A 27,459-nucleotide genomic window follows, 5' to 3' on the forward strand; every position below is an offset into this window, starting at 1 on the left:
CTACTACTGCAGTGGATGACCGCTACCTACTGATTGTGGCTCGGAGGAACCCTGACAACAGAGCCACCGTTTTGAATAATGCTTTTCGTGCAGCCACAGGACGTCGTGTTACGACTCAAACTGTGCGCAAGAGGCTGCATGATGCACAACTTTACTCCCGATGTCCATGCAAGGTCCATCTTTGCAACCACGACACCATGCAGCGTGGTACAGATGGGCCCAACAACATGCCGAATGAACAGTGCAGGATTGGCATCACGTTCTCTTCACCGATGAGTGTCGCATATGCCTTCAACCATGCAATTGTCGGAGGCGTGTTTGGAGGCAACCCGGTCAGACTGAACGCCGTAGACACACTGTCCAGAGAGTGCAGCAAGGTGGAAGTTCCCTGCTGTTTTGGGGTGGCATTATGTGGGGCCGACGTACGCTGCTGGTGGTCGTGGATGGCGCCTTAACGGCTATACGATACGTGAATGCCATCCTCCGACCTACAGTTCAAGCATATCGGCAGCATATTGGTGAGGTATTCGTCTTCATGGACGACTATTCGCGCCCCCAACGTGCACGTCTTGTGAATGACGTCCTTCAGGATAACGGAATCGCTCACTAGAGTGGCCATCATGTTCTCCCGACATTAACCCTATCGAACATGCCTGGGATAATTGGAAAGGGCTGTTTATGGACGACGTGACCCACCAACCACTCTGAGGGATCTACGCCGAATAGCCATTGAGGAATGGACGTTGACAATCTGGACCAACAGCGCTTTGACGAACTTGTGGGTAGTATGCCACGACGAATACAGGCATGCATCAATGCAAGAGGACGTGCTACTGGGCATTAGAGGTACCGGTGTGTACAGCAGTCTGGACCACCACCTCTGTATGGTGGTACAACAAGCAATGTGTGGTTTTCAGGAGCAATAAAAATGGCAGAAAAGATGTTTATGTTGATCTCTATTCCAGTTTTCTGTACAGGTTCCGGAACTCTCGGAGTTGAGGTGATGCAGAACTTTTTTTGATGTTTGTACTGGCGACCGTGCGAAGTATGTGCGCACGCGTAAAATGTTCAGACTCGATTTTCTCGGAAACGACTGCGAGCTGCTCCTTCCTCTTTACATACATTGAAGTCCTAGCCGTGCCCTACACAGCCTGCCAATATGAATAAGTTCGGTGAGGGGGCTTCGTACGGTCCACTTGTTAGCACAGTTCACGTGCGCTCTTACGTGTCGGAGCAAGTAGGTTTTGTCTTGTTGCTCTTTGATTTTCTGTTCTATGGTGTTGGTTCGTTCTATTTAACATTAATAATGCCAAACTGGACTTTGTCTGTACCTGAACACTATATTCAGAAAACTAATCATAACTTTCCCAATGATCCAGAAACATGTGGGCAGTAGGTTCTGCTCCGTAGAAGAAGTGATGCCATTAGCGTTAAAAATGGTACATGTGTAACATAACATTGAAGTGGGCGCTTGTTTACGAGATCTCCAGACGCTATTATTGAAACTTCTACAAGCGTAGTTCTTAAAGTTGAATGGATTGCTTACGCAGCACATTACTAAAGCCATTTCTGCTGCCTTTCCATAGTCTAGTCAACATGACTTGTATCGCAAAGAAATGATAGTCGGAAAGCTCGTGGACCTTGTAAAGCGTACGTTTACCACTAAGTTCGCTGTCACCGAAGAAAAAAAAAAGTGGACCAAAGTACAGAAACAGGAAAAAGACCTTATCAGGGATGAAATTTGAGAAAGGTATAACACTACTAACAGAAAGAATAAGCGTTTAATAACAGGAAAGAATACAGTGAGAACAGAAGACAAATTACTGCCTCGTGCATTATGCAGACTTTAGTATTGTGACAGACAAAATACACTTGTCGCCTTTGTGATGAATTCTTAGAGGACTTCGGGCTGATACTATAACACACACAAAATATTAGATCACTTCATCATAACTTGAACAAGATGAAATACTTAACTTCGTAACAGTCCACGCCCACAGGAATATCATGTATATTTATTATTGTCACTTAACACTAACGTATCACTTGATACAGTCTCTTCTCTCACAGTACAATTGACTATAAACCTTGCTACGTACGTCTGTCTAACACAGCTCTTACACTGCTGGCTCGGTAAACAGACGATGCTGTCGTCTTCGGCGAAGACTATGCTGGGCGGCGCCCCTCTCTGACGTAACCAAGTACGCTGCAGCGGTGGTACATGGAACTCTTGAGGGTTGCCTACACTTGCGTCTCTCATTCGTCGCTGCGTCTGGCACGAGGCCCACGAGAAAGACAGGGCGTGGCACGTGCGTCACAGCACGTGACACTGCAGGTCTTACGAGCGCCGGCAGCCGTCTCAAGAGGGGAGCGAGTAACTATTTCAGACGAGTTTAAATGCATGCAAGTTCTCGATAGCACACGACCTTTATTCGGTACCTTTTCAATTGAATATTGATTTCCTGTGGGCCCTGCGCTGAGCCGATTGTGCCCGAAGTGTGGCGGACAAGCCTATTAGTGTGACGTCAGAATTTCGTTTCAGGGCCCGTGTACCTTGTTGGTCCCGCCCGGTCTGGCAGCAACTGTGCTTACTTGTTCCGTCGGAACTTGTCAGGGAACTTCGTTCTTTGGATGACACCGCTCAAAGTACTACAGATTTTACAAGAAGTCTTTACAGACTTACAAATATCTCGTCAGATGGAAGAAGAGAACCCGCAGGAGTTGGGAAGTTGTAAGAAAAAACCTTGCTTTTAGACTCTTTGCGCAGAAGAACTTATATTTATGCAAGTAACATCGTGATCGTTACCACGATTTTCAACTTTAAAAACATGGATATATTATTGTTTACGGTGTTATGCTGGGATTTTGATTAATATATGCCGATAACTCTCAGGCTTCCGTATGATTATGAGTGAGTAAAGTAATTGGAATTACGGTGTTCTCTTGTTACTTCACATCTGCATGAAAAAGATGTTAAACACTATTGCCGATTTCAACGCACAAAATGTGTTTACTACACTGAAAATACTGTTATTGTTTCGTGCGCAGTACTACTGAAAATGAAAAACGGAAGGTTAGATAGAAGTTAAGTAATAGGAGATATTGAGGAACAGTTTCACAAAAAGGTAAGCAACAAAACAGTTTCATGTCCGTAGGAAGTACATTCATGGTGTGTATATTTGCTTCTCTTCTGTCCATAATTAATTACAGTGCCTTTCAGTTTTCGTAAATGAATGGTAGTTTAATCATAGAGCACTAAGGCGGGAAAATGTTACATTGCCAGTAAACCATCATAAATTTTACTACACCAAATTTTATTCAAGGGAAGTCATAATTTATAGGTTTTAATTGCAATTATTAAATATCCAATGGTGTGTCACATACAAAATAAGCACAAAATGTACTGTTTTATAGCCCACAATTGCAGTTTTTACTGCTTACAATATTATTAGAAAACAGGGAATTTCCCTGTATACCGCCGTCCAGCTAGCTGGTTGACCCCACAATCTAATTTGAGCTCTCTGCCCACTTAGTGTCTGCACACTCGCTAAGCAGAACATTTTCCTAGGAAACCGGAATGATAAACACGAAATCCACGACCGCGGTCGGGAACGCACTTTCGGGGCCTCTGAATATTCCATACTGCAAGAAATAGCTCGACTGATCATGAAGTATTACATTCTCACGACTTCTGGGATGCTCTACGGGACCACCAGCTACGTCTCAGAGGGCACACGATTAGTCCACTTCGCGAGATACCAAAACGCTCCACGAAATGACACAGTACTTAGGCCTTCCAACCAGTAAGAATCAGGAATTGAATATAGGCATTTTCACTGGCCATTTCCTATCCTCACTAATAGAGCTCCTCTGAGATAGTGCTTCCTGCTTTTAGAACTTTTCTCTGCAAAGTATTTCGAAAACTACTGGCCTTCGTGGGAAATCACAAACATAAAAGCCAGTCATGGAGCTTCCGATCACACCCGTTTAGGAGGACTGGCGAAAGACGGCCATCACTCCCAGGCTGGAGAACAACTTCCCCCGATACTAGTTCTGACCGTCAAAACAGCCACTGAAACTAGTAAACTAGGCCAGTCCGAAAAGATGTGCTGCAGTACGTCAAAAATGGAAAATTTACTTTTCATAGCTCGCTACAACAAGTGTCTAATTGTAGCTGTCATATGGTAAAAAGTGCTTTATGTGTTGAAAAACATCAAGACACAGTGTATAACAGAGCTGAGATCGTTGGGCTAATTTACGTGAACGTATGGCCACAAATTTACAAGTATTAGATCAATTCGGTAATGTGGGAGTGCATTGCTAGTCAGTCCACTGACTGTACTCATATACACATTTCGAGCCAATGACTTAGAGAACGGGAATCAGTAAGGATGAATGAAGATTAAACACATGGTACCAAAAAGGAAAAACGGATGACTTTCGTTTCTAAAAATATTTCAAAATCAGATAAATCGCTAATTCTACTTTTTTCATAGATACGAAGTCAATGCTTTTCGGGACATTTCCACTTTTTCATACTAGGAAGCCATTTCACAATCCTGTGGGATCGTAATTTACTAAAACTCGACTGTACGATAAACCTAAAAAAACAGCGGAGGCTATTCTTTACTTTTCTGTAACCAAAATAGCGACATTTGAGCTGTGACGCTTGTCGCAATCCAGCGAAGTTTGCTTGCATTTGTCTCTGCAAAGCTTTCAGCCAGTTTCATTCCAGAAAGCGAACGTAGTTTGTTTGAATGTTTACGAAACTTGTGTACAAAATCGGCGGTGCTTTTGAGCGAGATCTGTTATACTAGCCACCCAGTGGACTTCAAAGCCTGCAGAGCGCTTACGACCAAATCTTGTGGCTTACCAGTCACGTAATTTTGGAGGCATTGTGCACATATAGTAAAAATTCTACTTTGTGCATATGAATTCTTGCTCCATTGATATTCAAATGGTTCAAATGGCTCTGAGCACTATGCGACTTAACTTCTGAGGTCATCAGTCGCCTAGAACTTAGAACTAATTAAACCTAACTAACCTAAGGACATCACACACATCCATGCCCGAGGCAGGATTCGAACCTGCGACCGTAGCGGTCGCCCGGCTCCAGACTGTAGCGCCCAGAACCGCACGGCCACTCCGGCCGGCCCATTGATATCCCTTCTCTATGTTGACAACCAAAGATCCTTCTACTTAATTTCATACATAATCTCAAGATGGCGGTCACGCTGCGTCATTAGAACGGAAAAGAAAGTGCTTTCTGATTCTTCGCCCAATTAAGACTATTACGTACGAACAAAATGAACTGTTTCAAAACTAGTGCAAAAACCCTTGACAGTTCTGCTATAATGTCTCAATACCCTAGTTTCATCCAGACAATGACACACTGAACAGAAACTTGAGTCTGGTTTATTTCACATATGATTTAGTCGTACATTCCGTCCTCACTTAAAACAACATACAACAGGTATCGATAAATTAGGTACTACATAGTCACACTTTTAAGCAAGTGTAATTCGTAAATTCAAGTGTCATAAACATTCCATGTACCTGTTAACATTGTTTGGTTAGACCTACCACTTCTGCCGGCCGGAGTGGCCGTGCGGTTCTAGGCGCTACAGTCTGGAAGCGAGCGGCCGCTACGGTCGCAGGTTCGAATCCTGACTCGGACATGGATGTGTGTGATGTCCTTAGGTTAGTTAGGTTTAATTAGTTCTAAGTTCTAGGCGACTGATGACCTCAGAAGTTAAGTCGCATAGTGCTCAGAGTTAACCTACCACTACTGATGACATAATTGACAAATAAACTGAGAAATTAATCGTTAAACGTAAACTGATATTGAAATATGCAAAGGAACTTCTCAATCCAAAATGCAATAAATTTTACGTGTTACATTTGTGACAGCAAAAGCCGACAAGTGCGAGAATTATCGCACAATCAGCTTAACAGCTCGTGCACCCAAGTTGCTGACAAGAATACTACACAGAAGAATTGAAAAGAAAATAGAGGATCTGTTACATGACACCCTATTTGGCCTTATTAAAGCACCAGAGGGGCAGTTGTGAAATTGTGGTTCATAATGGCAGCAAGATTGAAGAAAAGTCAAGACATGTTCATAGATTTGTCGTCCAGGGAAAAAGCGTTCGATAATGTAAAATGTTCGCAATTTTGAGAAAAATAGAGGTAAGCTGTATGGAAGGACAAGTAATATACATTATGTACTAGAACCAAGGGGGAACAATCAGAATGGAAGACCGAGAAGGGCGAAGTTCCCGAATGAAAGAGGGCGTAAGACAGGGATGTAGTCTTTCGCCCCTACTGTTCAATCTATACATTGAAGAAGCAATGATGGAAATAAAAGTAAGGGTCAAGAGTGGGATTAAAATTCAATGTGTAGGGATATCAATGATAAGATTGGCTGACGACATTGCTATCGTAAGTGAAAGTGAAGACTAATTAGAGGATCTTTGTATGGAATGAACAGTATAATGGGTACAGAATATTGATTCAGAGTAAATTGGAAAAAAAGGTGAAAGTAATGAGAAGTAGCAGAAATGAGAAGAGCGAGAAACTTAAAATCAGAATTGGTGATCACGCAGAAGACGATGTTAAGGAGTTCTGCTACCTAGGCAACATAATAACCCATGACGGACGAATAGAGGAGGACATAAAAAGCAGACTAGCACTGGCAAATTGGGCATTCCTGGGCAAGAAAGTCTACTACTAGCAAAATATTGGATCTTAATTTGAGGAAGAAATTTTTGAGAATGAACATTTGGAACAAAGCATTGTGTGGTGAAACATGGACTGTGGGAAAACCGGAACAGAAGAGAATCGTAGCATCTGAGATGAGGTGTTACAGAAGAATGTTGAAAATTAAGTGAACTGACACGGTAAGGAATGGGAAGGTTCTCAGCAGAATCGGTGAGAAAGGAACATTTTGATAACACTGACAAGTTTAATGGACAGTATGATAGGACATGTGTCAAGACACCAGGGAATAATTTCCACGGTAATAGACGGAACTGTAGAGGGTAAAACGTGTAGAGGAGGAAAGAGATCCAGCAAATGATTGATGTGCAGGTTGCAATTGTTGCTCTGAGGTGAAAAGGTTGGTACAGGAGAGGAATTCGTGACGGGTCGCATCAAACCACTCAGAAGACTGATGATTAAAGAAGAAAAGGGGGCTTGGTGCCTACTGCTTGACGCGTTTCGATATGATCTTCAGATAATGCAGTGTTAATTGGAGCTACATGCGAGGAACATGGAGTCACATACCAAGATGACATGGTTGTCTTCTTGGCACTTGTTTAAATTACCTGACACTATGTCTCTCGCATGTAGGCCCTGTTAACACTTCATTATCTGATGATGATTATATCGAAACGCATCTTTCAACAAATCAGTCACCGCAAAACCTATGACTTCTGAATATGTTTGTAGCGTCTATATTAGCACCGTTTCAACGTTTAAAAATACTAAAAATGGCCGCATACCTCTTATAGGACTTAACGTCACAGTTAATTTCTTTATTAAGTTCTACGCACTATGTTTGGCTCCACCACCTAATAACTGTAAAGTAGCGTCGTTGTATTGAATGCGTATCGTTGACAAATTCTATGTTTTTGTTCTGTATGCCCTACGAAGATATGGGACCTTAGGTTCCCCGTGTAAAAAATGTCAATACAATTCGCAGTGTTACACTTACTACCCAAATCTCAACGTCTTATACTAGAAGTAAAAATATGTTCCCCATTCCTGTTGCTTTTTAGACGGAAAGAATTATATCAGCCATTCTGTTTGACCCGTTAGCATATGTGTGAAGCAGCATAAGGGTAACAGGTCCTTACATGTGATTGTTTCCCTGTACCTTTGCTTTGTACTTCCTTAAACGTGGTAGTTTGATGATGATCAATTATGCAAGATTACGGCTTGAAGAGATTGTTTGGTTGCTCTCTTCGATTGATAGGGCCCAATGCAGTTAAGATTGTTGATTAATCGCAAAATTAAACAACAGTCAATTTTCCTAGGAGCTGTTCTTGCTAGGAATTGGTTGGTTGGTTGGTTTAAAGAGGGGGAAGGGACCTTGCTAGGAGTCATTTACGAATTAGAGCTTAAATAAAATCAATTCCCATTGTGGTCTATTATGTACTGTCTCCTTGCAGTGACAATTTTCGTAAATCACGTTCTGCACATATTTTTCTATTTGTTCTATATTTGCATAGTTTGTGCTGGTGATCGCAAAACACTCGATCTCGAGCTGGCAATAGACATTTTCAGTAGATCGCGGTAAAGTTCAGGCCAACCAGTATTGCTCCATTCTTTTCATATCGCGCTCGTGACAACTGCTTATTTTTCCCGAGCAAGTCCATAGTCAATCAAGAATACAACTTCGTCAGCCTTATAGCTGATTGTATACGAGTGAGGTTGTACACTTACTTTTTCGTAAGTGTGCTGACCAGCCAGAACATTATGACCACCGACTTACTGTCGATATAAACCCGTCCAGACGATAGCAGCGTCACCTGGCGAGGAATGAGTACTAGTCAGACACACGGATGGTGCATGTAGTATCGGTGAACGTGCAGTTCGTGTGTAGTATGGAGAAGGAACGCGATATGTCTACGTTTGACCGAGGGCAGATTGTGATGGCCCGGAGGAAACTGCACGACTTTTTGGGTGTTCGAGGAGTGCTGTCGTGAGTGTCATCAACACGTGGCGAAACCAAGGTGAAACCACGTCCCGACGTGGTGTTGGGCGGCCACGCCTCGTTGCAGATGTCGGAAGTCGTAGGCTGGGCGGACTTCTAAAATAGGACAGGCAGCGAACTGTGGAAGAACTAACATCCAACTTTAATGATGGGCAGAGTACAAGTGTGTCTGAGCACACAGTGCACCAAACACTCCTAACGATGAGCCTCCGCAGCCGACGATCCATGTTAACGTCATGACATCGGCAACTACTTCTGAAAGGGACACGTGACCACCGGCACTGGACGTTGGCGCAGTTTCAGAGCATTGCGTGGTCTGATGAATCCTTCTTCATCATGCCGATGGAAGGCGCGAATATGTCGTCTTCCTGGGGAACAGCTCCTTGACGCCTGTACTTCGGGACGGAGACAATTTGGCGGCGGCTGCATTGCGCTCTGGGGAACATTCATGGCCGGCCGGAGTGGCCGAGTGGTTATAGGCGCTTCAGTCTGGAATCGCACGATCGCCTCGGTCATGGGTGTGTGTGATGTCCTTAGGTTAGGTAGGTTTAAGTAATTCTAAGTTCTAGGGGACTGATGACCTCAGCTGTTAAGTCCCATAGTGCTCAGAGCCATTTGAAGCATTTGAACATTCATATCGGCAACCATGAGTCCACTGGAGCTCATGCAAAGCACTATGACGGCCAAGACGTATCGTACACTGGGTGCAGACCACGTACATCTCTTCATGATGATTATGTTTCTCGAGGGCAGTGGCAGTTTTCAACAAGATAATGTGACATGTCACAAGGTCAGGAGTTTGATGGAGCGGAATGAGGAATCCAATGGCGAGTTCCAGTTGATGTGCTGGCCCCCAACTCACCACATCTGAACCCGATCGAATACATCTGAGATGTGATTGAACGTGGCGTCAGAGCTCATCGCCCCCCTCCCCTGAATGTACGGGAAATAGGTGGCTTGTGTGGTGCCAGCTCCCTCCAGCGACCTACCAAGGCTTCATTCCTTCCAAACCAAAACGCCTCGCCCGTGTTATCCTTGCCAAAGATGGACATACTGTCTAGTAGATAGCTGGTCATAACGCTCTGGCTGATCAGCGTATATCAGACATTTGCTGACGTGGATAGTTTGATTTACGTACTGGTGCTGAACTACACTACTGGCCATTAAACTTGCTACACCACGAAGAAATGCAGATGATAAATGGGTATTCATTCGACAAATATATTATATTAGAACTGAAATGTGATTACATTTTCACGCAGTTTGGGTGCATAGATCCTGTGGAATCAGTACCCAGAACAACCACCTCTGGCCGTAATAACGGCCTTGATACGCCTGGGCATTGAGTCAAACAGAGCTTGGATGGCGTGTACAGTTACAGCTGCCCATGCAACTTCAACACGATACCACATGCGTAGTGACTGGCGTATTGTGACGAGCCAGTTGCTTGGCCACCATTGACCAGACGTTTTCAATTGGTGAGAGATCTGGAGAATGTGCTGGCCAGGGCAGCAGTCGAACATTTTCTGTATCCAGAAATGCCCGTACAGCACCTGCAACATGCGGTCGTGTATTATCCTGCTGAAATGTAGGGTTTTGCAGGGATAGAATGAAGGGTAGACCATCGCATGCGCTCCTGTCTGTGATGCAGCGTCAAGGGTAACCGCAGCCATGGTCTCCGAGCTGATAGTCCATGCTGCTGCAAACGTCGTCGAACTGTTCGTGCAGATGGTTGTTGTCTTGCAAACGTCCCCATCTGTTGACTCAGGGATCGAGACGTGGCTGCACGATCCGTTACAGCCATGCGGATAAGATGCCTGTCATCTCGACAGCTGGTGATACGAGGCCGTTGGGATCCAGCACGGCGTTCCGTAGTACCCTCCTGAACCCACCGATTCCATATTCTGCTAACAGTCATTGGATCTCGACCAACGCGAGCAGCAATGTCACGATACGATAAACCGGAATCGTGATAGGCTACAATCCGACCTTTATCAAAGTTGGAAACGTGATGGTACGCATTTCTCCTCTTTACACAACAACGTTTCACCAGGCAACGCCGGTCAACTGCTGTTTGTGTATGAGAAATCGGTTGGAAACTTTCCTCATGTCAGCACGTTGTAGGTGTCACCACTGGCGCCAACCTTGTGTGAATGCTCTGAAAAGCTAATCATTTACATATTACAGCAGCTTCTTCCTGTCGGCTTTCTTGGTAATCTTGGACATTGCTGACATCGTCTGGACGATTTCACCCTTCTCTACGGACATAATGAGACTCAGACCATTTGGATATGATATGATACTTGCGGCGCGTAGAGCGTCCGAAATTTTTGCTCTGGTGTACAGCGTGGAACCACTAGGGCGTTCTACGAAATCTGACGTGATCCCAACCAGCACAAAGGGCGATTGGGGGCGTAGTTTGGATGCATATTTGCATTGATGTCCAGTTTCTTACGATCTTTGGCAAAGACCCTACAGTCTTTTACCTTCATGTATAACTATATATGGCAATACTGGTTACTGTGACCAATATTAAAGATTGCCTTTTGAATTCCATTGTTACATTATTACAGATGCGTTTAAAGTGTCTGACAACAAATACCGATGTATTTCAACTTACTTATTGAAATTATTTGAGTTTTAAGTTTTCTCTTTCATACATTTCGATGTGTTTACATAGTTTACCATCATAATCTCTTTTAATTGGTGCCATTTGTGATTATGTATTTACGACTCATAACGTCTTATACTAGTTGATGAGAATGCCTTCACATATACATACATTTTAGTTCCACTCAGCTTCTCCACAGACCAATGAAGGGTATAAATATTTTGTATTTTATTGTAATCGATATTGTCTTTTACATCTCTGTAATACGTTTAAAATTACTGATCTCCCTCTAAGAACGTTTCTGTTAAATTTTCAGAGATGAATTATAGTCTGAAGATGGTCTGTATAGTCTGAAAGTGGTCACCGTTAATAAAACATCTTTTCTTTTGCATGTACGATTATTTATCACAGTTGAATTTAGATTGCTCTTATTCCAAATACTTATAAAAATCATTAAGTATGTATCTGTACAGAGAGAACCCTCAAATGATGCGAAGGCGCCTGTGAGTGGGCAACCTCTCTTCGCCCTCAGCTGAGTCGCGCTATGCTGGGAGTGTCGAAGTGGTTGCCTACCTGCAGGCACCTACGAATCAGTCAAGGGTTGTCTCTGCACAGGTACATTTTTATGTGCTCAACAAAAGTGTGTGGGTGGCACCAAGGGTGTTACCCAACTTGCGGCTGACGTCTTGGAGGGACTCTTTGCCATTTCATTCACGTACATGTCAATGTCTCAAAACCCCACCACTCCTCTTCCCATGATCACGCCACATGAGGGAGCGGAGGTTCGAGTCCTCCCTTGGGCATGGGTGTGTGTGTTTGTCCTTAGGTTAATTTAGGTTAAGTTGTGTGTAAACTTAGGGACTGATGGCCTTGGCAGTTAAGTCCCATAAGATTTCACATACATTTGAACATTTTTTTTTTTTTTTGAGGGAGCGAAACAAGAGGGCTGAAAAAGTGTAAAAGCCTTTTGCTACTTCGGATGACATTCCGATTTCGTAGAATTGTTTTGAACGTTCTCTAGTGGTCCTACCCCCAATAACAGAGCAAAAATTAAGTACGTGCTACACTCCAAAGGAATCAGGTGATGTTCTGTGCGGCTGTAGCCTCACGATGTCCATAGAGAAGGATGGAATAGTCCGAACAATGTCAGCGGTGTCAGAGTCCCATGATACCGTGGGCATGGCTTTATACCGGCTAGGTGTGCGGCTTTGACCTTTTTCTTCGGAGGAGAGGCGGTGTGCCTCTACTTCGTGGAGTGCCGTTTTGTCTCCGGTTTGAAATGATGAAATATGATGAAATATCTGATTGTCTGTGACGATGTTCGACAAAAAATTGCCACGATCAGCCTCGCAACGCGGAAGCAATTCGGCACAGATGGTCCTTCGTTGTTCTTTACGGTCTTCTGACAGGTGACGAAGAACCCGGCAGGCACACACGTTAGAGTACCCCAACTGGTGGACGATTGTGTCAGCACTACCAACAGAGACACCCAGCTGTGCAGCGAAGTGTTTGCTGTGATCAGTCTATCACCTGCAATGAGAGTGTCCGCCTTTCCAAAACTGCAGGAGTCACATCTGTGTGCGGCCGGTGAGCATTCGGGAGATCGGACAGATTTGCGCGACCTTGTTGCTTTGCTCAACGATTCGCCGTACTTTTGTCATTGCCAGGTCTCCGTAAACATTCTCCAAGCACATGTGCTATCTGCAATGCTTTTGTTTTCAGCCAAAAGAAACTTAATGACAGCTCTAAGCTTGGACGGACCTCCGTTCCAGACGCCAGTCTGAAAGGCACGTATAGCGCCGCCGCCTATCGGAGCTTCATGAAACCGAGTGGACTGAAGCGTGAACATTCCACAATGTTCCGTAACAAATTTCAAATTTTTTTCTACCGCAGTTTGCCGAGAAAAAAATGCGTTCGATTACTTTTTGAAAGCATCTCGTAACATATTTAAATGCCGGAATAAGTCGTCTTTGGAATCTGATACAGAGAATAAACCAAAAAAATTGTATGAATATGGATATCTGCAGCACAACGTTTGTGATCATAACGGTAAAAACGTAAGTTTACCAAAATTTGAAGGATTCACGGGAAAAAGGGATAAGTCAGTTCTTCTTAATTTTTCAGGGAAGAAGGTTTTAACAGCAAACCTTCTGTACCAAATGCAATTTTTAGCCAATCCTCTTGAAATTTATGTTTAGCGTACCAATACTTATAGTCGTTAGATACCTCTACAAGATTATGTAAACGTACTGTAACAACCTAAAGAAAATATTATATCGAATAACTTCAATGTTTTGTAGGGAGAAAGGGGGTAAGTCATTATAAAAGGGGGAATCTCAGTAAATGTCGCCAATTCGTTAACTTCGTTAAACCTAGTACAATTGGAACTAACTACCAGTATTATTTAAGATGTCATTAGAAATGTAACATATGAATGTGCAAAAATTTATTACTTACGAAAAAACCATAAAGGTCATAATATAGAAGATTATAGACTAGAATTAATTCTTTATAAACAGAACAAAAGTTTGTAGGCCCAAACAACTACTTTGTAAACTACGTTCAGTCATTGTTTACTCATTTCCGTTCTGGGTCTGCTTCTTAGCACTTGCACTTATTGGTTTTGGAAAAACAGTATCATCTTGATGACACAGTTTCTCCTTACGCTTTTATCCTTTTTCCAGTTTTCGCAGCTGGAAAAAAAGAATACTACCTAGCCTCTTCTCCGAAAAACATCTTTAACTGTTGTAGGTATGCTTACTTGTCATAAGTGCACCTACAACAAAAACACCTTCTTGTAGGTTTCTTAAAAAGTAAATGTAGGTGTAGTAGTTAACAAAATTTAAAATAAAAATTGTTTTAAGTAAATAATACAATGATGATGATGAGGTCCCATACTCCGAGGAGCGTAGGGGAGATGCGGGAGACCTGCACCGCTGATTAGGCAAGGTCCTAGCGGAGATGGTTTGCTATTGCCTGCCTCCGACCGTAATGGGGATGAATGATGATGATGAAGACGACACAATAACACAGAGCCGGGAATCGAACCCGAGACCCCGTGCACGAGAAGCTAGAACCTGCCGCAAGACCACGAGCTGCGGACAATAATACAATAAAAATGATGATAAAAATAAGGATGAAACAAAAACACTCACCCTCATATGCACAGTCAGGTAGTAAGAACTCTCCTTGAGGCTTGTTGATGACACGGCGATCCCAATGGTCATGGAACGTACTTCTGTATTCCAAAAATCGGGGATGCTCTTTTAAGCCACTAATTCTCTCATTGGCCTAGAAGAAAATAGGCTATAACTGATCGAGGTGTGTAGACCAGTCTCTTAAAAACTCCTTGTCTACTTCGACAACATGAAAATGTGAGGGTTTTGCTCTTGAACTCTCTATTTCCTCTATCCAGTCTTTGGGAATTTCAACAATTTTTTGTTGTTGATACTAGCCATGTTACGATCACATTCGAGATACGAGTGGCCACGGATAGGAAAAGTCATTTTCACATGCTCAAGTCTCTTGCCGTAATGAACGATGTAATGCAGCAGGCTGAAAATAGTCCAATTCTTGTTCTGTCCCCCGCCCCCCACAAGAGTCTGAAAATACATCTAATTTTCTAACAGATGGATCAAGAATTGTCGTCACAAAAAGGAAGAGACCTCGTCAGGCTACTGTTTCATCATACACGAAGAAATATGATTAATCGATTGACAGTATATGCATATTTAACATACACAACGTTAACAGTCTCTTGTAGTACATGTTGTTAGTTGTGAAGTTAGGGATACGTATGTTCTTCTGGAAATCCATAGTAATACTTTCACATTCTTTTGATGCTCTGCTGTTTGCTTTAGAACTTCTTTTACGAATACAAAACATGTCAGATTTTAATAAGTGAAATGTTTTCACCATTGACGGTTGATTGATTTTTTTGTGCACTCACCCTTTCTGAGCTATTTTCCGGGTACTATTTCGAAGCATGTTCAACATCTCGAATTTCGGCAGCATTCATATCACAGTAACTACAAGTGTCCATTCTAGGGTACCCGAAGCCGACGTCAAATTCTATATTGAAAACAAGTCTATATTTTTCATACGACACAGACCGAGTAGGGTATGATTTCTTAAATAATTCGTACATCTTACTGATGTTTAGATCTGGTGGCAGATACACTTTCTTACAGGTTTTCAAGCTCTAATGGCTTCGTTTACCTTTAAACGAACTAATGTGTTGGCGAACTGCGTCAAGTGCCCCCGATGTCACACGATGTTTCCGATTAGAGTGTTGGCCTCGGCCATCCTTAGGACTCACACCTTTTTTCAGATAACTTTGTATTACTTCTAATTTTCTTTAGATTTTCATGAAAAAATGTAAAAAGCTTTGAGACAAGCACTTACTTGAGTGACAGAATTCTCCCTCTTCACTCTTACACGATGTGTCACGAAATTTAGCTTCATTTTCTGGTTGCCTAGGTCTCCTTTGCGATATACTATTTACATTAATTAGGTCTGCTAAGTAAGCTTTCTGTTCATTCACAGTCATTTTGTTATAATTAGATATAATATACCCATGTTCTCTGTCAGTGGTACTCTACAACATTTCAACCTGGAACCTTTACAATCTGGCCCTAATTGTATGATTATATGATAGCGGAACAAACACTGGTAGCAGTTACTCCTGTAAAATATCTGGGAGTATGCGTGCGGAACGATTTGAAATGGAATGAACACATAAAATTAATTGTTGGTAAGGCGCGTACCAGGTTGAGATTCATTGGGAGAGTCCTTAGAACATGTAGTCCATCAACAAAGGAGGTGGCTTACAAAACACTCGTTCGACCTATACTTGAGTATTGCTCATCAGTGTGGGATCCGTACTAGATCGAGTTGACGGAGGAGATAGAGAAGATCCAAAGAAGAGCGGCGCGTTTCATCACACGGTTATTTGGTAACCGTGATAGCGTTACGGAGATGTTTAGCAAACTCAAGTGGCAGACTCTGCAAGAGAGGCGCTCTGCATCGCGGTGTAGCTTGCTCGCCAGGTTTCGAGAGGGTGCGTTTCTGGATGAGGTATCGAATATATTGCTTCCTCCTACTTATACCTCCCGAGGAGATCACGAATTTAAAATTAGAGAGATTCGAGAGCGCACGGAGGCTTTCAGACAGTCGTTCTTCCCGCGAACCACACGCGACTGGAACAGAAAAGGGAGATAACGACAGTGGCACGTAAAGTGCCCTCCACCACACATCGTTGGATGGCTTGCGGAGTATAAATGTAGATGTAGATGTAGATGAATTAATGGGTGGATGATGAAAGTTTTTTTTTCTCACGTCGGAAAGTCGACCTGTTCTCTTCCTCTTCTTAGTTGAATGTGATACTTTCCTCATCTTCATTTTCCATGTTTTCTTCCACAGTTCAGTTAAAACGAACTAAACAATTCACACACAAAGCACTAACTTAACCTCTCCAACAGCACATAGTCAACACTTGATAATCATAGACAATGGAAATGGAAATGCTGTGTGGCTAGGACCTCCCGTCGGGTAGACCACTCGCCTGGAGCAAGTCTTTCGAGTTGACGCCACTTCGGCGACTTGCGTGTCGATGGGGATGAAATGATGATTATAAGGACAACACAAGACCCAGTCCCTGAGCGGAGAAAATTTCCCACGCATCCGGGAATCGAACCCGGGCCGTTAGGTATGGCGTTCCGTCGAGCTGACCGCTCAGCTACCAGGGGCGGACATCATAGACAATGGAACGTAAACAACAACTGCGATCAGTGCTGCCAACCAACTACCCCCTTAACTACCCCCTTTCTTCCTAGTTTCACATTGCCTTGCCTCCTTTTTCCCGTGGACGCTATATTTTTAAACCGCTGTAACTTTGAGACTATCCCCCTTCATTCCACGAAACAAAAACTGATAAAAGCAGCTTCTTGAAAGTTTTCTGAAACTGTAGTAATATAAAATTTGATTTTTTTGACTTAACCTCTTTTTCCCGTGGACTCTTCATTTCTATACCTCAATATCAAATGACACGTATGTCAATTATAAATTATAGATGATATCGAAATCGATCTTCATCTAGAAAACACGCAATCCCACACCACTTACTGCACATTTAAGAGAATCCAAGCATTTTATTACGGACATCGCAAAAAAATCGCCATTCTATACAAGGCAGAAAATGGTAGGTTATTGAATATCCTAGAAGACGTTGAGATATACTCTCATATGATGAAACACCTTGAGAACATCCTTAATGAATACACATAGTTCCGAAAGAAGATGTATGTACAGTATTTGAACCGCGTTTTAACCGAGTAGGTACTGATTACAGTTTCCTCCGTCTCCAGTATGTAAAACTGACTAATTTGACGTGATATGTTAGTTTATCAATACATCTAAATCCGAGATGACAAGCTCGTTATACGATAGATACAAATCATGTATTACGGCCATCTTACTCAGTATGTTATTCGTGACAGTTAACATCAGTTTTTATCTCCTTATATATACTAGGGTTGATTGAAAAGTAATGCCTCCACGTTCGTAACTCTTCAGCAGTTGGCAGCATTGGTATGAGGCAGGTACTGGCTTGTTCCGTAGCCCCTTCTCTACAGTTCCAGTTGGCGGGAAGCCTTAGTATTGAACGGTTGTGTTGTTACAGCATAAAGTATGGAACCCTGTGCAGACGGTCGGTCAATGCGATTGAAGCAACGTGTAATCATTGAATTCTTGACAGCAGAATGTGTCACCGCAAAGGAGATTCATCAGAGAATGAAAGCAATTTATGGTGATTCTGTTGATGTGAGTACTGTGCGTCGTTGGGCGAGTAAGCTTAAGATGTTGAGAGGCGGGAACATCTGACCTGCGTGACAAACAAAGATTTGGACGTCCTGTGACAGCATCCACCGAGTTTCACAAGCAAAATGTTGACAGATTGATTCAGGACGATCGTCGTATCACTCAGAGAGAAACTGCAAGCATAATCGGCATTTCACAAGAACGTGCGGGTCACATTATTGCTTTGTCACCACAGCAGAACCTCAGAGACTGAATCTCACCACCGTACGGCATCCTCCATACAGTCCAGATTTAGCACCGTCTGACTTCCATCTGTTCCCAACAATGAAAGACGATCTGCAGGGACATCATCATGCTTCTGATGAAGACGTTGAGAGAACTGTGAGACTGTGGTTGCGGAAACAGTGTCGACTTCTTCCTTGAAGGAGTCAGAAAACTTGTTCATCGTTGGCAGAAATGTATCCAATTGGGTGGTGATTATGTGGAAAAGTGAATATTGGTAATTAAAGATCAGATTCTAAGGATTATTTCTGCGTTTGATTTATTAAAATATTTCCATGCAAACCCAATTAACGAAGGTGGAGGCATTACTTTTCAATCAACCATCGTATTTTGCACTTATACAGGGTGGTCCATTGATAGTGACCGGGCCAAATATCTCACGAAATAAGCGTCAAACAAAAAAACTTCAAAGAACGAAACTTGTCTAGCTTGAAGGGGGAAACCAGATGGCGCTGTGGTTGGCCCGCTAGATGGCACTGCCATAGGTCAAACGGACATCAACTACGTGTTTTTTTAAAAATAGGAACCCAATTTTTTATTACATATTCGTGTAGTACGTAGAGAACAGGGGGGTGAAACTCATATAGGGATTTCCGGTAACACGACGTTGGTTTGGTCCCAGGCCACTTGGAGCGCTGCAAGTTTAGCAATTTATAGCCTCGTGTTCCTATTGGATGACGCAGTCTTCCATAATTGTTTTGGTATCGTAGCAACGTGATCGTGATTTTTCGTTTAAATTGCAGTGTAAGTATGTTGCTATTATTCTGCTTAATTTTTGGCTGCATTCGTAATATTTGATGGTGTGATGATTCAGTACTTACTTTTTTACTTTTGTTTCATATAGAACACGAGGTTGTATCATCACATTACGTTCTGTGGATTCTTGTATATTTGTTCCAGCAAAGATATACAATTTCCGTTGCTCAGTTTACTTAAAGGGTAAGTATATTTCTTATCTCTGTTCATATTTCCTTGTATTTCATAGAGAATCCCATGCTAGCAGCTTTTGACATAGTTGGTATTGAACTTTCCTTTTTGCCACGAAGTACTCTTAGTGACATAATAAGTACCATTTATTGTGCCGTTTACTACATACCAAATATTGGACGTGTTACAATTGATTCGTAATGCCTCGAGTGTGTTCTATTTCCCGTTTTCGACAGTAAATATTCTGTACAGTACATAACACTCTATCCAGGTAAAAAGTGTTTGTTGCTGTTGTATCGAGAAAGGTTGTGTTCTCACATAATAAGACATTTGTTTGGGAGTCACACAAAGCAGGTCCTTCAAGGAGTTGGACATTTACACGTATTATTGTGGCAATATCCAATGCAGTAGAAATCTTCTCGCACTTTAATGCTCAACACAATGTAATACAGATTTACAGCTGTAACTGGTACTGATAATGTACAGTTGAATTTGGTATCTACCATTGTATCTAGATGCTGAAATATACTGAAATGGTACAATAAGCAGTGTTTCTATTGCCTGATAGCACTGTTTAACGAAATAGTGTTGAATATAGAATATAGTGCAACTACGCTTACGCAGTTATACAGGGTGATTCAAAAAGAATACCACAACTTTAAAAATGTGTATTTAATGAAAGAAACATAATATAACCTTCTATTATACATCATTACAAAGAGTATTTATAAAGGTTTTTTTTCACTCAAAAACAAGTTCAGAGATGTTCAATATGGCCCCCTCCAGACACTCGAGCAATATCAACCCGATACTCCAACACGTTCCACACTCTCTGTAGCATATCAGGCGTAACAGTTTGGATAGCTGCCGTTATTTCTCGTTTCAAATCATCAATGGTGGCTGGGAGAGGTGGCCGAAACACCATATCCTTAACATACACCCATAAGAAAAAATCACAGGGGGTAAGATCAGGGCTTCTTGGAGGCCAGTGATGAAATGCTCTGTCACGGGCTGCCTGGGGGCCGATCCATCGCCTCGGGTAGTTGACGTTCAGGTAGTTGCAGACAGATAAGTGCCAATGTGGTGGCGCTCCATCCTGCTGAAATATGAATTGTTGTGCTTCTTGTTCGAGCTGAGGGAACAGCCAATTCCTGGGCTGCGAACAAATGCTTGCTGGATGCGTGCTACATTTTCATCACTCGTTCTCGGCCGTCCAGAACTTTTCCCTTTGCACAAACACCCATTCTTTGTAAACTGTTTACACCAACCTTTAATACACCACCTATCAGGAGGTTTAACACCATACTTCGTTCGAAATGCACGCTGAACAACTGTCGTCGATTCACTTCTGCCGTACTCAATAACACAAAAAGCTTTCTGTTGAGTGATCGCCATCTTAGCATCAACTGACGCTGACGCCTAGTCAACAGCGCCTCAAGCGAACAAATGTACAACTAAATGAAACTTTATAGCTCCCTTAATTCGCCGACAGATAGTGCTTAGCTCTGCCTTTTGTCGTTGCAGAGTTTTAAATTCCTAAAGTTGTGGTATTCTTTTTGAATCACCCTGTATATAGAGTGATGTGCATATCCGTAGTAGAAATGAGAAATTGTTTCGTTTTTTCACTATTTTGTAGCAATACCACATCAGATTACAAGCCATGATAACAGTTATCAATACTTTAGTACAGAATAGCTGCATTTAGACATAAGCTAATATGATTTTTGATAGTGAAATTAATTTCACGTTGAGTTTTCTTTAACATTAATCAATGTAAACCATACTTGATCTTTTTTCTCGTTCCTAATTTTTGGTTTGAATAACATTTCAGACACATGAGGATGGATCATAGAGGAAGAGAAGAATCCAGTTTGAGATTGAAATTGAAATACTCGTGCAAGTTTTCCGGATGCAGGAGTAGTTATTATGTAAAAACGAATTCCAAACACAAGAATTAACATTTCTATAAATTTCCAGCTGCATCAAAAAGTGAGACTTTAAAGAAGTGGAAATTGATCTGTAATATAGATGAAGGTGTCAACTGTAGTTATTATTATGTGTGTGAGGATCATTTTTATGAAGCAGATTTTGTGAACTTTACTGGACACAGGCTAAATCCTGGTATTATATCAAAGTACATGGAATTGGTGTTGTATCACCCTCCACCCACCCATCTGTGTTACACTGGTGGTGGTGGTGGTGGTGGCGGCGGTTTCACCACATCGGGTGCAAATATAAGTGTGCACGAGACAGGTCACAATGCAAAATCTACAGTAATACAACGAAGCAGTCCCCCTTTACAGAGCACAGATGATGGTGAGTACAGCTTTTTATCCTCACCTGTTTATGATGTTGAAAGTAGTCCAGGTGTAATGGGATCTGGCGTTTCTAAAAGTGATTTAACTCCAAGAAAACACAAAATGTATAAACTGCATAGAATTACAGTTTCCAGAGTGTGTAAATTGAAACAACAGCTACAAAATGAGAGGAATAAATTGAAAATTCTAAAAGAGTTGTATGATGACAGGAAATTTCAGTTAATTGAAGACGAGTTGAACGATGTGACTAAAACTTTTATTAATAGTCAGTTAAGAAATGCCAATATGCAGCCCACAGCAGTACGGTGGTCTATACAAGATAAGGCATTTGCTTTATCTATTTATAAGCGTAGTGGTTCTAATGGCTCTGAGCACTATGGGACTTAACAGCTGAGGTCATCAGTCCCCTAGAACTTAGAACTACTTAAACCTAACTAACCTAAGGACATCACACACATCCATGCCCGAGGCAGGATTCGAACCTGCGACCGTAGCAGTCGCGCGGTTCCGGACTGCGCGCCTAGAACCGCGAGACCACCGCGGCCGGCCTATAAGCGTAGTCCCCGGTTGTACAGATATTTGGCCACATACTTCTTCCTTCCATCTGTCAGGCTGCTAAAGGGAGTGCTTTCCCACATACCATTTGATACAGGACTCAATCCAGCTTTATTAAACTTTTTAGCAAGGGAAGTAAGTAATATGCATGAAAATGGCAAGTATTGTGCTCTACTTTTTGATGAAATGTCTCTGGATGATGGTATGTACTATGATGCACACAAACAGCTAATCTATGGGTATCAGGACTTGGGTCATTTAGGATGTTCACCTGTAGCTGCTAGTCAAGCATTGGTTTTTATGCTGAAAGGCATTCACAGACCTTGGAAACAAGTTCTAGCATATTACTTTACCGCAACCACTTTCCACTACACCCATTTGAAATCACTCATTGTTCACATCATAAGTGAACTACAGAATATTGGGTTCAAAGTGGTTTGTACTGTATGTGACCAGAATGCAACAAACCAAAAGGCCCTTAAGCAACTGTGTGAAGCAAATTTGTTGAAGCCCAGTATATTTCATTTTGTCGTCAATAATCAACCAATTGTTACCATTTATGATGTACATCTGCTCAAAAACACTAGAAATGCTTTGATAGATAATAAAATTCAATTTGAACCTCACAAAGCAGCGAAGTTTGAGTACGTCAGTACAGTGTTCTTTTTGGATAAAAAAAACCCGGTTCAAAACTCTACCCAAATTAAAAGCACAACACTTTAACTTTTCTGACTCCCATGTCAAAATGAAGGTAAAAGTTGCTGCTGCACAAATGAGCCATAGTGTTGCAGCTGCAATTGAAACATATGTTTCTACTCACACATTACCATCTGAAGCTATACATACAGCTGAGTTTGTGGAAAAGGTAGATAATCTCTTTGATTCACTCAATAGTAATGAGCAATATCCCAGGGATGGAAAACAATTTAGATGTGCTTTATCAGAAAATTCGCCACATTTAGAAATGTGGTATAGCATATTGAGGGAAATAGGCAACTGGCAAATAATAGATTTAAAAATGGGAAGAAACAAGACTAATATGTTTAGCTTCATAAAAGGTTGGCAGATTACGTTACAGTCTATTATTTTCTTGTGGAAGACCTTGAAAGTGGTTGGCTTTAAGTACTTAAATTTAAAGGCGTTCAATCAAGATGCTTTAGGAAATGTCTTTTGTTGTATAAGACAACATGCTATGGCTAATACAAACCCAACTTGTTTTCAGTTTGTACAAGCTCTGAAGACTTGTGTTGTCAATCATATGACTTTGCCTTTCAAAGCCATGAGTGTAAGTAACTGTGAAAATGATGATTACACTCCCTTGAGCAGTTTGTGTCACTTTTTGGCAGCTAGTGGTAGGAGTGAACATTTAAGTGAATGTGAGATGAATGACACTGATAGACCTGAGCAAATTTATTCTTACTCAGATGGTATCATCGAGTCTGTAGAAGAACAACAATCCTTAGCCTATGTAGCAGGCTATGTACTAAAAGCTATAGATGTACCAGATGATTGTGAAACATGTAATACCAGTCTCTACTCCTCTGTTGTGACTGAAAATCATTTGTTTACCTCATTTAAAGAGAATAGTGAGAAGCATTCTCATTTGAAATATGCAAGTGAAAGAGTCATGATTTTCCTAAGGGCACTCCATGATCAGCTGTATGATTATCTAAATAGTCATGGTCACACAACAAGACTACATGATAATTTTAAAAAAACATTTCTTCTGTCTCATACAACAATTTGTAATAAACATGACATTGAAGAGAGACTTCTGAAGACAAGTATTCCATTTATAATATACAAGTATGTGAAAGAAAAGAAATTTACAAACAAGAGGAAATTGCGTATGCAACAACTTAAAAAGAAGTTCAAATCATGTTAAAAGACTTTGTATTTTGTTTATTATGTGTACAATGAGAGTAAGCTCCCTATACATATACAAATGTTGTGTTAAAAGCAGAGAATTACATGTTCTTGTATCAATATCATGCCTTTGATTTGTTATGACAAAATCTGGTAATTCAGCAGGAACATAACACTTTCTAGATGTGATGATTCGATTCTAAAAGTATAATGAATAAAGTGCTGTCAAGGGGAATTTGTGTTAATTTTCAGTAGCGTACCAAACAAAGTTTTCAAACAGGAAGTAAATAAATAAAAATGTTAAAAATAAATGTTGTACCAGTGTCTTCTTTCATTATTTAAACACGATGGGCGTTGCCAAAATAACAGCCAAGTTGGGGAAAAAAGAAAAAAAAACGTTATGTGTTGCAGTTCATTTTCTTTGTATGTCTCATTGGCGAAAACATTTTGGCTACATTCATGGAGTGTCTACCCACTCTGCTCCCAATTTGTTTTTCAGTTGATGTAAAGTAGTATTTTGTGTGTTTCATAAATTTATTTGAACTGTGCAGAAGTTCAATTTCAGATGACTGAATATCCATAAATAACAATCAACAGAAAAAAATAATAAATCGGATTTTGTAGACTTTACAGTACATCCTTGGTTTGTAGCACAGATTTTTTTTGTAAATGACCTCTTGGTTATCCATTAGCTGTGTAGTTATTTATTTGTGTAACCTACTATTCCACTTTCGATCATGCGAGTGCACATAATGTGCTTTAGGATATGTGGAAACGTAAACATCATTTATATATACATGCAATGTCAGATGATTTTTTAGTCTGACATGTGCTAAAGCTCGTTTATTTCCACATGATAATGGCCACACGGCCAAAATCGCAATATTGAGTTTTACAAAAAAATTTCACAGTCAAAAGGTGACGTCGTAATTTACGAAAATTTTCACAATGTAAATTGCAGCTACGAGTAGTTAATGTTTGTTTTTGATTGAGATTTCTTTTATATATTACTTTGCAAGATCTCAAAAACCTTTATTACTGCACTATGCGGCCCACATTCAAATATTAAATGAAAAATATTGTCATCTAATTCGCGTATTTAGAAATAAACATAAGAGATTTTCCCGCCATATTTTTTCGTGTTGAAGTTCACAGCCAGGCCACAAATAGCGCTGGTGTCGTTCTGTGTTTGCGTATAATAACGTGGTCTTTGCACTTCTACTATATTGGTGTTCTTTGGTAGAGAAATATGAATGTCTTACTTGGACCACTTCTTTTGCTTTGTGATAAATGGCGCTATAATAGTAAAAAACATATGACTCACAATTTTAGACGAACAGTTGATAACAGGTAGGTTTTTTAAATTAAAATACAGAACGTAGGTATGTTTGAACATTTTCTTTCGGTTGTTCCAGTGTGATAGATGTACCTTTGTGAACTTATCATTTCTGAGAACGCATGCTGTTGTAGCGTGATTACCTGTAAATACCACATTAATGCAATAAATGCCCAAAATGATGTCCGTCAACCACATTGCATTTGGCAATACGTGTAACGACATTCCTCTGAACAGCGAGTAGTTCGCCTTCTGTAATGTTCGCACATGCATTGACAATGCGCTGCCGCATGTTGTCAGGCGTTGTCGGTAGCTCACGATAGCAAATATCCTTCAACTTTCCCCACAGAAAGAAATACGGGGACGTCAGATACGGTGAACGTGCGGCCAATGGTATGGTGCTTCGACGACCAATCCACCTGTGATGAAATATGCTATTCAATACCGCTTCAACCGCACACGAGGTATGTGCCGGACATCCATCATGTTGGCCGTACATCACCATTCTGTCATGCAGTGAAACATCTTGTAGTAACATTGGTAGAACATTACGTAGGAAATCAGCATACATTGCACCATTTAGATTGCTATCGATAAAATGGGAGCCAATTATCCTTCCTCCCATAATGCCGCACCATACATTAACCATCCAAGGTCGCTGATGTTCCACTTGTCGCAGCCATCGTGGATTTTCCGTTGCCCAATAATGCATATTATACCCGTTTACGTTACTGCTGTTGGTGAATGAAGCTTCGTCGCTAAATAGAACGCGTGCAAAAAATTTGTCATCGTCCCGTAATTTCTCTTGTATCCAGTGGCAGAACTGTACACGACGTTCAAAGTCGTCGCCACGCAATTCCTGGTGCATAGAAATATGGTACGGGAGCAATCGATGTTGATGTAGCATTCTCAACACCGACGTTTTTGAGATTACCGATTCTCGCGCAGTTTGTCTGCTACTGATGTGCGGATTAGCCGCGACAGCAGCTAAAACACCTACTTGGGTATCATCATTTGTTGCAGGTCGTGGTTGACGTTTCACATGTGGCTGAACACTTCCTGTTTCCTTAAATAACGTAACTATCCGGCGAACGGTCCGGACACTTGGATGATGTCGTCCAGGATACCAAGCAGCATACATATCACAACCTCGTTGGGCATTTTGATCACAATAGCCATACTTCAACACGATGTCGACCTTTTCCGCAATTGGTAAACGGGCTATTTTAAAACGGGTAATGTAGCACGAAGCAAATACCGTCTGCACTGGTGGCATGTTACGTGATACCACGTACTTATACGTTTGTAACTATTGCAGCGCCATCTGTCATAAAGCGAAAAAAGTGGTCCAACTAAAACATTCATATATCTTTACATACTACACGAATATGTAATAAAAATTGGGGTTTCTATTTAAAAAAAAACGCAGTTGATATCCGTTTGACCTATGGCAGCGCCATCTAGCGGGCCAACCATAGCACCATCTTGTTTCCCCCTTCAAGCTAGATGAGTTTCGTTCTATGTAGTTTTTTCTTTTGATGCTTCCTTCGTGAGATATTTGGCCCGGTCACTATCAATAGACCACCCTGTATATATGGTTCAAATGGCTCTGAGCACTATGGGTCTCAACTTCTGAGGTCATCAGTCCCCTAGAACTTAGAACTACTTAAACCTAACTAACCTAAGGACATCACACACATCCATGCCCGAGGCAGGATTCGAACCTGTGACCGTAGCGGTCTCGCGTTTCCAGACTGTAGCGCATAGAATCGCACGGCCACTCCGGCCGGCCCCACCCTGTATACTTTGTATATTGTACCTTTACGCTGTAGTTGTCAGAGCATGATATCTAATATACAGGGTGTCCCTCCTAAGAGTCGTCAAGCGCATTTTCTGTGATGTTATTAGATACCAGCAATTTCGTTTTTACTGTGTGTGGCTGGGGTCAGTTCAAATACTGCTGATCGAGTATTTCATGCGACACGTCGGTTTGTTTCCCATTGCAAACAAAATCATTTTTAAGTAGAATTTT

Source organism: Schistocerca americana, chromosome 2 (genome assembly GCF_021461395.2).
Source record: "Schistocerca americana isolate TAMUIC-IGC-003095 chromosome 2, iqSchAmer2.1, whole genome shotgun sequence".
Classification (NCBI taxonomy): Eukaryota; Metazoa; Arthropoda; class Insecta; order Orthoptera; family Acrididae; genus Schistocerca; species Schistocerca americana.